A 17,962-nucleotide genomic window follows, 5' to 3' on the forward strand; every position below is an offset into this window, starting at 1 on the left:
TGCGACTTAGCTTGCCAAGTGCTCTCAGAAGTCATCATTTGTGACTGGATATCAGGTAACAATCCACCCACAAATTTGTCCACAAACAATCGTTTTCCAGACTCGGTGCTTAAATCTTGTCCGCTAAAATCTGAGAATACTTGTTCAAATCGATTAAAGAATTCGGTAGCGCCTTCAGATTTTCCTTGGGTACAAGCAGTACGTTTTTCCCTAACGATCCTTCTCTCAGGAATTAAGGTTTTCAATTTTGTCACTATTCTATCAGGCAAAGTCAGTATCGCCTGTGGTGGCCTCTCACTAGCTTTCCTTTCTCTATCTTGCCTAGCCCAACTATCCCATGTGTCACCGAACCCAGCTGCATCGTCTACAGTCCTAATCTGTTTCCATAATCAGATATTCAATAATTCTGCGGGACAACAAATCTTTCTTTTTATACATTCATCCTGCAGGTATTCTAACATTACCCGTATCACTTTCCTATGCATTTCTGGAGTATACTGACTATACGTGTCATATACTTCTACGGGAGATATCGACATGTCTGAAATCTATCCAAGTGCATCTCTTGTGCAAATTCGTGTTTCTTCACTCATCGACTTACAAAGAGGAAGGAACCTTTTCTGTACATAAAAAGCATCCAAACTATCACCATCTATTTCATCATTCCGTAACTTTTCTAACTCCCTTCTAAACTCAAAAAACCTCTCGACATGCTCATATAGCTTCTCCACAGAATCTCTTGAATAAGCTAAAACATTCAGATCGCTCAACCCTTGTGGGATATCTACATCGTTCAGTCTGTTCCACATTACAGTTAAATGGATTCCCATCCCTTCAATAAAGACATTTTTCTCAGGAAAACTTTCTAGATTAGAGAGTGTAGCGAAAACATCAGATTGTTCACCTTTCTCCATTCATTGTCTAGCCCATGCATTCAAGTCTCTCTTTCTCTCTTTAGAAACTGTATTACGAGTTACAATATTTGATTCAGCACCCGCTCCCTTATCAACTACAAGCGGAGCAGAACCACTTGGAAAAGAAAGTGTAGACAAATCCTGTACAACAGGCAATGAAGGTGCTATTTTTTTTTTATTGATACAACTATTTCTAGTTTTTACAAGTTTGCCGCCTGATTAAGAATTTGTCTTTTTTTTGTTTTTGTTTTTTTAATTATTTTTCTTCTTTCCCTTGTCCTTTTTTTGTTTCCTTGAAAGAGGTCAAATCAGAAGTAGTTGTCCTTTAATTACAATCAGCTCGTGTTTGAGCTATTTTGAATCCAAATTAAGACTTAAAAGGAAGTTCCCCACTGCTATGACTGGTTTGGTTCTTCTTCCAGACTACAGACGTAGGTGTAAAGGTGGCCAAAATGGGTGTTTCTGGTAGTTGATAGACCTTTACAGTTAAGGAGCAGATGTTTTAGGGTTTCCACCATTTGAGGCTCCTTACAGTATCTGAAATTGTTGGATTTGGTTTTGTCCCAAATCGCTTGAGTTTCCATTGTTTTTAAGATATTCAACCTGGCTCTCATAAAAGTCGAACACATTTTTTTGTTCGGGAATTTCACCAGATAAAATACAGGCATGTTTAGTTTCTGAACTGGTATAGGTAGATGAGATGTCAATTTGTTTTTCCCAGCCATCTCCAAAGTTTTACACCAATCCAATTCTCTTAGTTTTTTTGCAGTTTTCGTTGGGTTTTCCTCGAGCTCTTTCTGTGAGCTGTTAATTTCCCCCAAGAGCAGCAGATTTTTGCGGACCCATGAAACCAGCATCTTGTTGTTCCCTTTATTTATTTCTGTCTTTATCATTGATAGATTTTCTGGGTTGGGACTCATACTTTCCTAAACAGCATTAGACCATTAAGGTCCACAATGGCTTTTAATGAAGTTGAGCTTAGCTCCCGCCTAATTGATGCTATTGGTGTCGAGGGTGGTAAATGTAGTGTTTTCTTCTAAAACAGGCCTTCTATTTTGGTCCAGAATTCTGATGGAATAGCTGGCATTGCTTCAGCACCGTAGATTATTGCTGGTGTTACTTTCATTTTATAAAAGTTGATTGCTGCTTTGAGGGAGTATCGTCTGAACCTTCTGTCCATCATCTGTGTTTGGATGCTTAAGGTTTTAGTTTTTTGACGGATTGATTCCTGCATGGGCTTTTCTTGTGCACTGGTACTGATTGTGACACCTAGATATTTAAACGCTTGAACTCTTTCTAGTTTTTCATTAACTAGGTGCCATGTTGGTGTTCTTTTCGTTTTTGAGGTTGTTGGTCTTTCTATAATCATCACTTTAGTTTTTGTTTGGTTTATCTCGAGATCGTTCAATGTAAGATAGGCCAAGAGGTTGTCAAGTTTCCTTTGTAGCCCGACGGCAGCCTGGTCAATCAAGATAATATCATCAGCGTAGAGGAGTCTGGCGATCTTTTCCTCTCCCAGTGATGGAGGGAAGGTTCTGATATCACTTTCTGACATTTGAAGGTCTCCAATATAGGCCTTATAGAGAGTCGGGGTGAGGGGGCAGCCCTGCTTGTCCCCTCTATATGTTGGAATGCTTCGGGAAAGGAGTCCCATCTTGTTGAGTCTTACTTTCACAAAGGTATCCGTGTGAAGAGCTATAAGGGGTGCCAAGATGGAAGGTGGACACCCCATAAGGAAAGTTTGTTCCATAGTTTGTCTCTATTTACCTTGTCAAAAGCCTGAGAAAGGTCTATGAAGGCTAGCATTAGACAAGGTGGACCTTTTAGGACTTTTGCTTTTAGGATACTGATTATCATAATGTTGGCGGACGTTCCTACATTTTTAGTGAAGACAGTTTGGAAATCGTCATGTCCTTTTGAAGAAAACGCCCATGATCTAAATTTTTCAAGCAGGAATGCTCCAAGAAGCTTGCCGATGCAATCCAACATTGTGATGGGTCGATAGCTGGCCGGGTTTCCCTTGTCCCCCTTTTTATATATCGGAACGATGTTAGCTGTTTTCCAGGACTTTGGTATCGTTTTGGTCTCCTCGCACATTCTGAAGATTTCTGTGATCAAGGTTGCCCAGGCTTCAAGATTTGTTTTTAAGTCCATGTTTGACAACCCATCAGGGCCAGGTGCTCTGGAACGTTTTAATTTGTTGATTTTGTTCATTATGGATTCCTTGTCAATTTCTGTATCCCATTTTCCATCCATAGGGACAGTTTCTCAGTTGTTGGTTTGGAGTTTATCGAAGAGATTCGAGAGATAAATAGACCACTCGTGTTCACTGATACTGTTGGATAGCGTGTCTTCGGTCTCTCTTTTATCTGCTGAGATCAAAGACCAGAAGGCTTTGGCCTGTTTCCCACTTAGTGTTCTTAACATGTCTTCCGAATCTTTCTGATAAAGACTGATCCTATAAGATTTTAACCAGTCTTTGTAGTTCCTTTTTGCGATTTTGGCCGCTTCTGATATGTGAGTGGAAGGATGTATCTTTGCGTTACGGGAAAGGTGCCTCATTTCCAAACGTTTCTGTCTCAGGGTTTGATCATTTGAGTGGCGATGAGCCATAGTTGGATTTGGTATTAAAGCCGTTCGCTGGTAGGGAACAAGCAGAGGATGGTAGTCTGTTGTTGGATTTGATTTAGTTGAGGCAGCTTGATCTTTATTTGTTAAATACCTCCTTGTTATTGCCTCAATTGCTTAATCGGTTAACCTCAGCCAGGTACCAGCTAGGTTGGTCACCACTCTAGCCTCCATTTGATGATCCTTTGACGGCGATTCTTGGTATCCCGTTTTCCATGTAGCTTTGAGGAGATTGTGGTCGCTGTTCTGTGTACGTATTACCTCAAAAGCAGTTACGTTTGCTACTAGGTTTCTGGAAGTATAGATATGGTCAAGAGAAGCTTGTTTTCCTGCTGGCTCCCATGTTGGAATTCTTGAATCTTTCTCGGATATCAGCCAATGAAGATTGTGGAGTTTCCAAGAATCAATAGCTACACTCCATTGCATCCCTCTAGCTGTTGATTCAAGGTCAGGTTGAGGTCGATTTCTTTTAATTTTATCGGAACAAACTGAGGATTGGGCATTGAACTGCCCTAACAATTCAATTGTCACATTCAGGTCTCCGCACAAAATGATGTTCTATTGAGCCGTCTTCAATTTGGTCTTCAAACAGGGCATCGATTTTGGTAACAAAATAATCCACCGAAAAATCTTTGGGATTACAATAAAGATTGATCACCAAGTAGATTTTAGGTTTGGGCTTGTTGTTTCTCATAGTTTTAGGATGCCAAGAGACTGAGGTGGCAAGGATGTGTGGGTCTCTTATTAATGTTTTTTCTAGGTGGAGGAGGACCCAGACCTGACGGCAGTCAAGAGTCCATCTCTCTGTCTTCCAAGTGGGCCTTTTAGTCCAGGGGAGAAAGCAAGTTTGAAGCCGTCGAGTGATGTTTTGTTTCTCATCCACGTCTCTTGCAGACATAAAAGGTCGAAAGAACCTAAGTGTATGTCCGAAATGGACATCAGGTGTGAAAAGCCCCTCGTGTTCCATGACCCCAGTGTGAAAAGATTATCTTCCCTTGACAAGGTCCCTAGATAGCACTTGTTGAATGAAGGTGCTATTACTGTTGAATGAAGGTGCTAATAATGGTGCCAAAGACAAATCTACCGGAACCACAACAGCTGGCAAAGGTGGAGGTACAGGTGGAGGAAAAACAATAGGAAACGGAGCAATAGCTGGCGGCGGAGGAGCAATAAGAGGAGCAGGAATTACTACTGGAGGAGGAGCAACAGCAGGAAGAGGTAAGACAACAGGAATAGGTACATAAGGAGGTGGTGCAGTGGCACCAGGCCTACGTTCATTTAAAAGTTTATCAATCAATTCATCTGATGCATGAAAGTCTTTAAACGGATATACTTTCTGCATACCAAGTTGAAAAGCCCTATCCATGTTCCTAGCTGACTCTGACTGTTTTTGCTGATCATACAATAGCGCTTTTTTCGGCGTTTGACATATGTCGACGCGCATGTTTCTCTCTACTTTTAAGCTGCTGCATAGCTTCTTTTTTCCAATTTTGTAATATATCAAATGCTGTAGGTCTAGCTTTTTTTCTTTAACAATATAGATTCTAAATACTCTACACGAGAAATCTCAAAACTACCATTGATTGGCCACTGAAGATCGGAAGCATGTCCAATTTGTCTGTGCCAAATATCATTGAATACTATACTACCAATGCTGTACTTACAGTACATAGAACATGCCAGCGACCCCTCCTGTGGTGCCGAATGGCCAAATTCCAACGATTGTCTGTCTCTGCAGAATAATGCCTTGAAACAGGCAGACAATTTACCAGGCAAGGATTACGCTCGCGAGGACAATACTACAACCAAATATCAGGATACTTAGGAATCGGTGCACGACTCACCAGATTCAAAGAACTAAGGGAGGTCCGATCGAATTACTAAGGACAACAAAGGACCCTTGTGGTTGGTGATTTTGGCAAAACTGCCCGCCTCGATATATGGACCCTCGTCAAGATGCCTCCTCGGACCGCAAGCTCACCAACCAGGGATCGGTGCAGTACTGTTGAGGTGTTGTGTCTCATCCAAGAAGGGGCCCACTTTTTCGCCGTCCGATCCCGGTCTGATAGCCGCGTCAACTCTTCAACAAGATGGCATCGATCTTGAGGGTCCCTATTCGGGCGCCATCTGTTAGAACGAGAAAATATAGAGGCTGGGTACCACAAAGGAAATACACCAATAACGGGCTGAAATGATTCACAGATCTTTTAATACTGTACAGTTTACAAAGTAACACAGAGAGCTATCTGGCTCCCAACACCCCGTAATGTGTACCAGCCCGACAGAGAGAGGTGAGAGAGTGCTGGACGTCTAAACATTCATGCTTTTATCTAATTTCGAGTAATATCGTCCAGCCCCTCTTCACGTTAATAATTTGTGGTCTAGAGTTTGTGCCTAGTTCACATACGGTTCATACAATATTATACAAAGGATTACATTGGTTTGTATTTATGCGGAGGCACAATGACGATGTATGCTCTCAAATCCCACAACAAGCACGTTTTATGATTGTCTTACAATTGAGTTCGGCCTGTGTCCATGCTCGAGGTTTGCTTTACATTGTCCCCAGTGTGTATTCACGGATAAGTCTTGAGCGTAGACAACACTTAAACAACAGTTCATATGCAGTGCAAGGCCTCGTTACCTAGTCTAAACAGTCAGCTCTTGGACAGTCTAAACATCAATAGAACCCAAAGGTCGGGAGGCTTGGTTGCAAGTTGAAAACATAGTCCACCATTTTAGAACAGAGAATGCACGAGTAGAAATCAAAATGGCAGATGAATCTTAAAATGGCGGTGAAGTCAACCCAAAATTGGAACCTTGCAATGCGATTTTCCTCGTGGAGCGGCTAGGCTTAGGCCAATATAAATATAAAGGAGGCACTATACAATTACCGTTTGACAATATGTGGGGGGTGGCTTTAGTGGAATAGTTAAGGTAGGGCGTATAAGGGGAGGGCTGCAAGGGGTCTCCCCCTCGCATATATATGCAGCAAAATGCCCCAGACAAAGAAAATCAAGATATTCCCTACGAGGAAATGTTTTCGATCAAATCAACCCAAATCAAATAAAGGTGGCACAGAAAAAGATTTGATGAAATTAGGAAAAGCGCTAAAAGGAAAGCACCAGAGCATGAGGTCATCTCTTATAAGAAGGAGCGCGCGGTACCTGAAGAGAGTTCCAAATCCTTGATGGGAGGGGTAGACATTTCCAAAAACAGAGATCAAACAGACACGCCACATGAAGCAGTTCCACTCAAGGTCGGATTGGGTCAGAAAGTTGGCTCAAGCCTCAATGAGAAAGTGTCCCACAGTCAAATATGACAATGTATTACTTTCAAGACCGATTGTTTGTTTAGTGCCCAAGATCCTGGGGTATTTCGGGGTGGTGGTGTAAAATATTTTGCAAATAGTACATTTGGAAGAATATTTTATCAGTAACACTGGTTAAAAATACCAGGTGTACAGTGAAGAAAGTCATCAAACTGGCCCACTTTGGCCAAAAACTCGGCCAGTTAGACCAAAACAACTGACTCACACTAGCAGGTTGGGCCTGAAATTCGGGCATGGCCCTGTTGGCCTAAGGGTCAGTCCAAGCCTGATTGCACTGTGAGCAAGATAGGCCGCTCTACTCGCCTTCCAGTGGCTCTGCATGGACCCTGACTACCCCTAACCCTTGACACTAGATATTCACCAGACCAGAATGTTTAAGTTTGGAGTAGAAACAGTTTGGGGGCATGGAGAGGAGACTCAAAACACATCCCTGGGTAAAAGTCAGACTCCTGAATATCAAAGACGAACTGCATGTGAGAAACTTTAAACAATACTTTGTCAAGATTTCTCGGGGTGTCAAGGTTGGCCCTTGTCTTTGGCTCGAGTTTCCACTGGTCTGGTTCATTCAATTTGTCAAGGGTTTTAAGCTTCACTTTTCCAACACGCAGAGTGTTTCTCCCAGAATAACAATTCAAATCCCCATCCCCAACTGCAACGTTTTTGCCAAGGGCTAAGGTTTAATTTTGCTGTGGGTTTTAAGATTAATCTTCCCAGCATGCTCCTGTGTGTTGAATGAGTAAGTATTCAATCTTGGCTTTAAGATTCACTTTGCCTAGTGTGCCTTTTTTGGTAAAGGAATAACGATTCAGTTTGCTCTGGGCTTTAAGGCTCACTTTCCCTGCATGCAGCAATTCAGGCAATAAATGAGGAATTGATGCACTCTGGCATTTAAGACTTCTTTTACCCATCCTGCAGTGTTTTGTTTAATGAGCAAGGATTCTGTTTGTTCTGGGCGTTCAGACTGCCTTTCCCCCAGCACGCAGCATTGTGCTCCAAGAATAAGGGTTGTGTTTGCTCTGGTCTTTGAGACTCACTTTCCCCACATGCATTATTTTGGAAACTGACAAGATTCAATTCCATCTCTAAGATTTGAGACTCACTTTGCCTAGCATGTAGCATGTGTTCAAGGAATACAGATTCAGGTCTCTCTGGCTTTAAGACACACTTAAAACACACATTCGGGAGGATAGCTCAGAGGCAACGTGCTCGCCTTGGAAGTAAGACGACCCAGAGCAACAGGTTCGATTCCCCCAGACCGTGCTTAGAAACCTCCGGGTATTACGCACGTTATAAATAACCTATCACATTTACAAGATGCATCATTTTGATCAATAGAGAAGGATTCAGGGCCCTACGACTCACTTTCTCACAATGCACCATTTTGTTCAATTACAAATTATTCAGTTTGCTCTAGTCTTTGAGCTTCGCTTTCCCTATCATGGAGTGTGTTCATCAAGAAAAAGGGACTCAGTTCTCCGTGAGCTTTAAGACTCACTTTCTCAGCATACAGTACATTGCTCATTGCAGATGCCCTCAGTTGGTTATGAGCTTTAAGACTCATTTTCCCAAGTATACCATATGTAGGTCAATGACTAGGAATTCAGTTCACAGTGTGGTTTAACATGGACCCTGGCAGCATGCAGCCTCTTTTTCAAGTTCAGAAAGATTCAGTTCCGGCTGGGCCTTGTGACTGCCTTTCCCAAGGTGTTTCGAGTACCACTTTACCCCCCACAGACCCTCCACTTCGCAGCTTTACACGTTAGTGTCTGATGGCTTCTCTCTTGCTTTATCACTGACTCTCTGGGTCTTGTCTTGGTCTGGCCCAGTTTGTATTGGAATCCACAGGCGGGTTTCTGTCAATCCTTCCAGTCATGCTCTGCTCAGCACAGATTTCCACCTGTCTTCCCTAGAATTCACTGTCTCTTTGTTTGACCGCAAACTGCCCCTTTGCCCCCTTTGCCACAGGTTTCCCTTTCCATTAGCTCTCAGAGTAACCAGCTCTGTGGGATCCCTCTCTTTGCCGGGGCTGTTACAGGTCCCGCGCTCCTCCACTGCCCAGCTACCGCATAGATGTTTGTCCCTCTGGCCGCCGTGCGATGATGCCCCCTACCACAAAAAGATCTGTTGCCACAGTGAATAGAGTTCTCTAACATTGCCACAAGGAGAAATAACAGAACAAAACTGCACCCACCCATCATCAGGGAATCAATTGAGTAATATGTATTGTGCAGCAACACATTTGAAAAAGAGTTGGGTTCAGTGTCCACAAAGGGATACCTTATTTGTGTCACGTGCCTCCAAACAGGCCACGAGGGCCAGTGGAAGGAAAGTCTTGATGAACTAAATAATCCAGCGAATAAACAAGTAAGGAGCAGCACACAATGACATGCTTTGTATGCGTCTCATTGTGTAAGGGATTCCGTGTAGGCAAAGGAAAGCAAGACAACTATACACTTTACTCAGATGATTAAAGACCTTGGGAAACCCCCTAATCAACGCTTCCCTAAGCGTGGCTCGGTTCCTGGTCTGTGCTAAGGACCACAAGTTTCACAATGCACTGTTCCAAAGTTGAGGTTAGGCGGTTAGCTGACTATTCTGACTGCTCGGCAGACAATTAATTAGTTGCATACTGCAGTGTAAAAAATGTATGGCCGGCTCAACAAATGGGGGGTCATTTTTATGTATCTTAATAGGTACCCCATGTTTGAGAGTCGGCATGAGAACTGTTGCGCAGAACTTCCCAGCTCGGGGCTCTTTCACCAAGCACGATAGTGCTCTGGGGCTCCTCAGAAAGCACCGCATGGAGTCTGAAATGCAGAAGACAGCACTGTTGATGGTCCTGGTGTAATTGGAATAACACACAGCCCAGCTGCTTTCATACAGTCTCAAGTTACTAAAATGACCATTATCCCTTGCGTAATAAAGAAGCACGTGACATTAACCAGCAAGATGCGAAACCTTCGCTATTTCCTGGACGAGTCGGAGCTGGTGTTTCTCTTCCCTGCTTTGGGTCCAACGCTGAATTGTTCAGGTGCCAATGTGTGTCTCTGGAAGCAGGTGATTCTCAAGTGGGGCACTTGAGACTGATTGGTTCACATCTGCTGCTAAGGACGACGAGGGCGGGCATTGTCCTTGAGGTTGACGGTGTCATCAGCAGAGGAGCAGAGAGTGGAGACTTTGCTTCAGAGAAATAATGGAGCCCCTGTCTTTTTGCAGATAAGAACCAAAGGTTTATTTAAAGAAGGGGCTCCATCCAATGGCCACATGTTTTATTATGTGGGCAGACACATGCTTCATTTATCACATTCGGCCATGTTTTCTTCAGATTAGGTATATAGTTATGATATATTTGAGCTTTAGTTTCCACTATTGTGCATGGACTTATTTTCCAAGTATTGTATCCTTAACAGGTTAAGCTGTCCACTACTTCAGGGTGTGTGTTTGTTTTCTTATTTGTAATGCGCACCAGACCCGTGGTAACAGGGCACAGGAGAAACAAGACAATGTTCAGCTTAAGTTACAGAGCAGTACAGAAATATGCAGTAATATATATCTATATATACAGACAGGATGTAATGAGCAAGTTCTATACAGATACAGCCGAGTAGTAAGGAAGTCCTAGATGTTATATACAGATGTTATATAGATGTTACATACAGGCAAATTAGAGAGGGATAACAATATAGTATTACAGAAACACAGAGCTATATACAAAAACAGGGTGTAGGGAGTGAGCAGGTGTGTGCATGTACTTTTGATCCGAAATGTTCTTGCAATATTCTATGATTTTTAGTTTTCTTATCCAACTGTATAAACCATCTTATTCTCCATCAACATGTTTCAACCCATACATTTCCTTCAGAGTTTCATCAGGATGAATTCAAGTTGCCACATATTTTAAAACAACCATCCACTAAATATGAAGAAAAAAACATGCTGTAGCTGTGCTTTCTTTGTTTCTCAGGATATCCTATTTGATTATTTTTTTGAATGTTTTTATTATTATGTATAATCCAGCCGATTAGGGATTTTTATGCATAGTTAAAACTAATACACACAATTATAAAAATGAATAACAGAAATTAATGTACACAGTTTTTCATAAACTGTCTGCATACACATACAGTTTAAGAGCATAAGATTTCTAACAAGTAAAAACACCGTGTGAAGCTAGTTTTAGCAGTTATCAACTTCCACCTGTCAGCCTAACCACCCTCCTACTGCATTATCAGAGTTGCCAAACCTAAACAAGATAGTATTAACAGATCAGCGCATCCAACACACATTTAATGCTGAGCCACATTTTAGTCAAATGGTACATTATTACAAAATCATTTCCTTGAAACTATGTAGCCCATAGAAGCTCAAGATCGAGGGAAATAGCTGGGGGTCCATTAGCCCTGTGCATCGTGTGCAGGGTTGGACTGGAACAAGAAAAAGGCCCGGTCACCCAAAAAAAAGTGGCCCACCCCTCACCTCAAAAAAGTGGCCCATCCCTTCCTCACGACCCTTGACCTCTAATTAGCATTGTTCCTAAGTTCACTTAATTACTGTGAATCCAAGCAGACGTCCAAGGCCAAATGATAACATGTTATTGTATAGCACTTAAGCTTAAGCTCTTTTTTATAGAACAGATATGCATACAATATCACCCAACCTGTGTTGGTACTCATTTATCGACCTAAGAAGGATGAAAGGATTTTTGAAAAAAAAATAAAAACATGGGGAAAAACATTCTTTTTTATTTCTTCCACACTAGCACAGGCATGGCCAGAAACCGGCCCCACTCCCCAGGGATGATTTCGGCCCGGCCACGGGCTGAAAGGCCGAGGGGCCAATCCGACCCTGATCGTGTGTAGGCTTTCACATTTGAACATCAAGGGCCCGATTCATGGAATATTTGCCCGGTTCAAAGTGAATTTGCACTGCTGAAAAGTGACTTTGCACTGCAGACACAAATCCTGATTCTTGGAACCGTGCAAAGTGTATTTTGCTTTGCAAAGTCTGGGGAAAGTCAGTGCATAGTCATTTTTGCAGTACAAAATGACTTTGCCCTGCAAAAATACACTCTGCATGGTTCCATGAATCAGGGTTTGTGTCGGCAGTGCAAAGTCACTTTTCAGCAGTGCAAATTTACTTTGAACTGAGCAAATATTCCATGAATCGGTCTGCAAGCGTTTAGATGTTTCCAGGATTCCTTCCCCGCATAGGCGACGGCCTCCAGCATTAATATTGAGGCTCATCTTGGAGCCCAATACTTGCAGAGTATTGACCAGATTGAACTTCAAGTGGAAATACTCATGCAGTCACTAATTATTCGGGTAAGCAGTCAAATACGCGGCATAGGTAAAAAAGTCTAGAGGGATACAAAACTGGTCAAATGAAGCAAAGGTGGGATCTATGGGTTCATAGGGATACGGAAACTGTTGACCCTAGAAAGGATGGGTTCATGCAGGGAAGGAGAATATGATAACAGCAGAAAGAACGGGTCTGGGCATTCTCTCTAGAGACTGGGAATTTTGCCTATACGAAAGATGTGTGTCTGAGGATTTACCCTGGGGAATTAGAACCAGTCACATGCAGAAAGAATGTTTTCTGGTGATTGCACATAAAATGTAGCTTTGCGAGTTAAGCACTTGCCTCAGGCATTTTTAGTCCAGCCCCGTAACTTATCTTATCCAAACGTATAAAGCGCAGCGTAAGCCCAAAGGCATCATGATGCTGTTGCTACAGAGGAAAGGCCAACCTAGGCAGCAGAGGACAGAAAAGAAAAGTTTTCAAAGCCTGACGAAAAGGCAGATGGTCCTCAATGGTATGCAAAGAGAGAGGAAGAAAATTCCAAGCCTTTGCTGCCGCCACCGAACAGGCACGACCACCCACCCGAGCAAGTCTAGCCCTAGGGGGCTGGAGGATCTTCAGAGCTTGCGAGCGAAGAGGCCTGGCAGGTTTATAGATGCAGAACTTCACTTGAAGAAATTCTGTTCCAATTTTATAAAAAGCTTTGCGAACCAGACACAGGAATTTAAATTGTATGTGCTGCTCAACAGGGAGCCAGTGGAGTTGATGCAGAAACTGAGTCATGTGAGCACCAAACAGAGGATGAAGAACTGCTCTAGTTGCCATGTTCTGCAGTAGCTGAAGACGTTGAAGCAAATGCAGCGGGATAGCAAGATATAAGACATTACAGTAGGCAAGGGAGGGGGACAAGGGAGAACAAAAACAACAATCTTACTAGGCCCAGTGACATTGAGAATGCGCAAGTGCATGGGAGAGGGAGAGGGGTAAGTGCAAGGGAGAGGGGGAAGAGGTGGAAAGTGCTGAGCAAAAATTAAAAAAGTATATAAATAAAACATGAATAGATATATAAATAACAAAGGCAACAAACTGTGGTAGTACGGCCAGAAAGTGGCATGCGCTAGGAATAAGGCAACAGACAAGTGTGTCTGCATAAATTCAGAAGAAGAAAAAAAGGGGGTAAACAATATTACTGATAACCAGTGAGGATACCACCGGAGCATAACATTTCGAGGGGATGCAGGGGAGTACTTTCCGTAGGGTCCACAATTTGAAATGTGCTTTTTGCAAACAAGAGAGACTTGATCGACCATAGACAGTGAGGCCGAGATTTTGAAACCCAGGTCCTTCACCGAAGAAACCAGAAGGGGAAGGGACCAAGATTCTTGGGCCAGAACTCAGGGGTCCAGAACAGCGAGGGCAACGCAGTGCCCACCACCAACACCTCTCTTTTCTCCCCGTTCAGTTTAAGCCAATGCAAGGCCATCCAATCACCAACTGCCTTTAAGCAATTCATCAGCCTCCCGCCGTCTCCGGTTGAGTTAAGTCCAGCCGGACAATAATTTGCATATTGTGGACATAGGAATAACACAAGAAGCCATAGGCATCAATTATGCTCAAGAGGGGTTGAATGTACAGATTAAATAGAGTAGGAGGGAATGGGGAGCCCTGGGGAACTCCACCCGGCAAAGGAAGCTAGTGAGAGCAGAAAGGGGGAAGAGACACAGATTAAGAATGCCGTGCCAAGAAAGAAGAGAACCAATCAAGAACTTGACCAGAGAGGCCAGCTGAGGAGAGCTGGGCAATCAGGGTAGGGTGGTCAGCGGTGTCAAATGCTGCTGACAGATCAAGCAAAATCAGGGGCCCCACCTCGCCCTGTTCAACCTGGTCATCCACAACAGAGACCAGCACTGACTCTGTGCCTCGGTTGGGACGAAAAGCTGATTGAAACGGGTGAAAGAAGCCGGATGACTCCAAGAAGGTACGGAGAAGGGGGGCGACCAAGGACTCAAGCAATTTCATAAGACAGGGGAGCAGGGAGACGGGACGAAAATTAGACATAACTGCAGAGTCCAAACCCGTTTATTTCAGCAACGGGATGACCAGAGCATGCTTGAGATTGTCAGGAATCACCACGGAGAAGAAGTAGTCATCAACGGCCTTAGAAAGCCACGGGACAATATCATCAGAAATGTTCTTCAAAAGTGACAGCGAAATAGGATCACTGGGCGAAGCTGATTTCAAACCGTTAAGAGCTGCCAAAACCTCCTTGTCAGAAAACACTGGAAAAGAGGACCAGGAGACAGCCAGAGTATCTGCAAGGTAGGTGGGCTGGGAAGAAGCCCAGACTGCCCCCCCTGAGAAGGAAAACAGGGAATGAAAAAGTTCCTGAGAAGGCAGGATAACAGACTGGACTTAGCCTGCACAGTTAAAGACTGGGCTATTATGCAAGTCTATGCAAATAGGACAAACATACTCCTAATCAGCACTTAAGAGGTTAGAGGGCACAGTTTCAAAGCCCTGCAAGGCCAACTCAGCCCTTCTCCAGTCAGAGATCTATAAACTAAGTACAATTACAATGGCTGATAACAACATCTATTATTACAGGGCTTAGAGGCTCAGCAGCAGGAAGTGATGCACACGACATTATGTTTAACCTGGTGGCAGAGGACCTGTCAATCAACATAGACCTCTAGAATTAGCACATTGGTACAGAGCTTCACATTTCTCAAGTTGGATGGTCCAGGGGGCTGTCACAGCGACGCCAAGGCTACCCCTGCAAGACAGAAAGGGCTGAAGTGGCTATCCCAGGGATGCAGAGCAGGTCAAGAGGATGTATACGTATAATAACCCTGCAAAGGGGCAAATGATTTAACAAGGAAACAAAGCCTTCTATCCCTCAGACTTGATGGATTCAGAGCTGCTCCTATGCGGTTTGGGAAATTGGCAAAGGGATTGATATCCATATCATCAACACCCTTAATTAACAGTGAATATACTTATTGGAATTGCATGGGTTGCCTAACTCAACACCCCACCATTTACAAGGTTCAAGACAGGGATTGACCAGTCGTGTGCTTCTTGACCTGTTTCTGGAGGCCTTGCATTGAGATTGCTGAATGTACCTGATCTCTCTAAAAAGGCATGAAATCTTGGAGAGAATATGGGTGCTATGCCAATGCATTACCTGGCTTGTTACTGTAAATACTCCTCTTTATTCATGCCCGTCCAGTTTTGCTCCTCTCTCTGGAGAATTCCCAAACCAAAGGCGTGATGCACACTCTATTTCCTCAAATATCTTTTTTTATTTATTTTTTTATTAGCATCAATTAGTTTTCAAGAAAACTTTAAATGCGAATAATTCATTAATTAAAGCAGAAAAGGAGAATTGACAAACTAAAAATTACACATCTATATAGGGAGGAAAGTTTGAGACCAGAGGGATTGTGTGTCTAGATTTGAGAGAATATCTCTCACAAAGTTCAACAGTGCCAAAGTCAAAGATACTTTTCCTCCCCATCTTAAAATGGTCCACCTCTTGTGCGGAGAATTCGTCTCGAAGTTCTTGAAGTGATTTCCCAACCATTTTTCTCTGGAGGCCGAGAGTGGAACACAACTCATTACCAAATGCTGTAAAGTTTCTACCTCCAAACCACAGCATTGGCACAGAGTTAGCCCATCTTCCCTTTTTTTGGACCTTCTCCCCAGCACCTCCCTAGTTGGGAGAAGGTTCAAGCGAAATCTCAGAAAGAGCTGCCTTTCTGAGTAAGACGGGAATTTTTCGAGGTATGGGAGCAGTGTACCTCTGCTATAGTGTTCATCGGGTCCCAGGGTTATGGATGGAAGTAGACTGAGCCTGTCCTGGGTAACAATCCAATCCCAGTCCAACAGTTTGTTCTTTACCCTGGACGGATTTTCCAGTAGCTTGTCTACATTTTCGGCAATAACTTCCAAGATGCCTGTACATGTATTCTGCCATGTATTTAAAGCTGGTATCTGGTTACCAGACAGTGCTTCTTTTATAGCCATGAAACCACTTCTTTCCGGAGGAACCAAACATTTGCTGTTACGGGTAAGTGTTTTCCAGACCATAGCGATATACAAGGAGGTAAGCCCCAGTTCTTTCCTCACGCATTCGATTGGAAGAGATGAAGGTAGGCTCAGTACCCTTTTCCAGAACTGGCTTTCAAGCACACGCCAAACCTCTGGTGCAAGGAAGAAGTTGGCCTCAGCTGCGTAAGTCAATACTGGAGAAACCTTGAGTTTGTAAAAATCAATGAGGGGACGAAGTGAGAAGGAACAGTAACGTGACTTAATAGAAGGGCTTGAGATGCCAAGTTTTTAACTTTGCTTCTTAGCCTAAGAACACCCGGACCATCTTGGATGCTGTCGTTGAGTGTGATGCCAAGGTAGATCATGGACGAGACCACTGGAACGACTTCCCCTGTTAGATGCCACCTAAAGGTCTTAGTGGAGTTCATTGTTCCTAACCCCATGATTTTCGATTTCTTTGGGTTGATTCTCAGTCCGTTTTCCTGAACGTACAGTTCCAAAGCTTTCAGCTGTCTCTGTAGACCTATCGCAGTCTGATCTAACAGAAGAAGGTCATCCGCAAACAACAGCCTACCCACAGGGGTCCCCCCAATTTTTGGAGGGAAGCTTCTTACTGCCTCAAATGCTTCAAACATATCTGATATAAATAGGCAGAAGACAGCTGGTGCCAAACGACACCCCTGCTTCAGCCCATTTTCAGACGCAACTTTGTTGGATAGGGTTCCTTTTCTGTCCAGTCTAATCTGAATGGTTGTTCCTGTGTGAAGAGCCTCCAGTGGTTCCCTCAGATTGTTTGGGCAGCCCCATTTCCTTAGTTTGTTCCACAAGAGGCCACGATCAACAGAATCAAAAGCCTGTCCAAGGTCTATTGACGCGATATAGATGGTTTTATAGGTTTTTCCCTTGACCATACATTTTAGTATGTTAATGATTAGGGAAGTTCCAATTCCCTTGCGGAACCCCGACTGCCAGGGATCCTGGTGATGTGACCTCCAACTCCAAGTGTTCAGATGGTTGAGGAGCACTGCAGTGAATATTTTGCCCACTACATCCATTAGGGCGATAGGTCTGTAGTTCCCAGGTACAGATCTGTCACCCTTCTTAAAGATCGGTACAATTATAGACCTGGTCCAGGAGTTAGGGATCCTTTTGAGTCTAATTATGTTTTTGAACAGAGTTGTCATAAATTCAGCCCATTTCTCCGGGTCTCTCTTAAGGATGTCGTTTGTGAGACCATCCGACCCAGCAGCACGGGATGAATTTGACTTGTTGATGAGGTCCACGATGTCTTGTTTGTCGAATTTCAAATCCCATGGTTTGTCCGATGGTAAGAATTTGTGGGGGCCGCTGGTGTTTCCTGCGGAGCAGAGGTTCTGATAGTGCTCCTCCCAGGCCTTAGGTGGAATTGGGTTTACAGTTTTTGAATCGACAGGGATGCATATCTCGTTAATTAATTTCCATATACCAGAGATGTTTTTACTGGTGATTAGTTTAAACATCTTCTCACTATCTTTTTGCAGTGGGAGGTGTTTATGTTGGGTGAGCCAGTTTCTGTAGCTGTTCCTGGTATCTTTGTACAGAACTAGGTCACTAGGCGTGTTGGATTTTTTAAATTGCCTCCTGGCCCTCTGAACGGCTTTTTTTTTGGCTACAATTTGGTGGTCATAGGCATGCCTATATGTAGTGGTACCACTCCTATTCACAACTTTTATGTGGAAGACCTTCAATACCTCGATGTATT

The sequence above is a fragment of the Ambystoma mexicanum genome, chromosome 8, assembly GCF_040938575.1.
Source record: "Ambystoma mexicanum isolate Mex_15411 chromosome 8, UKY_AmexF1_1, whole genome shotgun sequence".
Classification (NCBI taxonomy): domain Eukaryota; kingdom Metazoa; phylum Chordata; class Amphibia; order Caudata; family Ambystomatidae; genus Ambystoma; species Ambystoma mexicanum.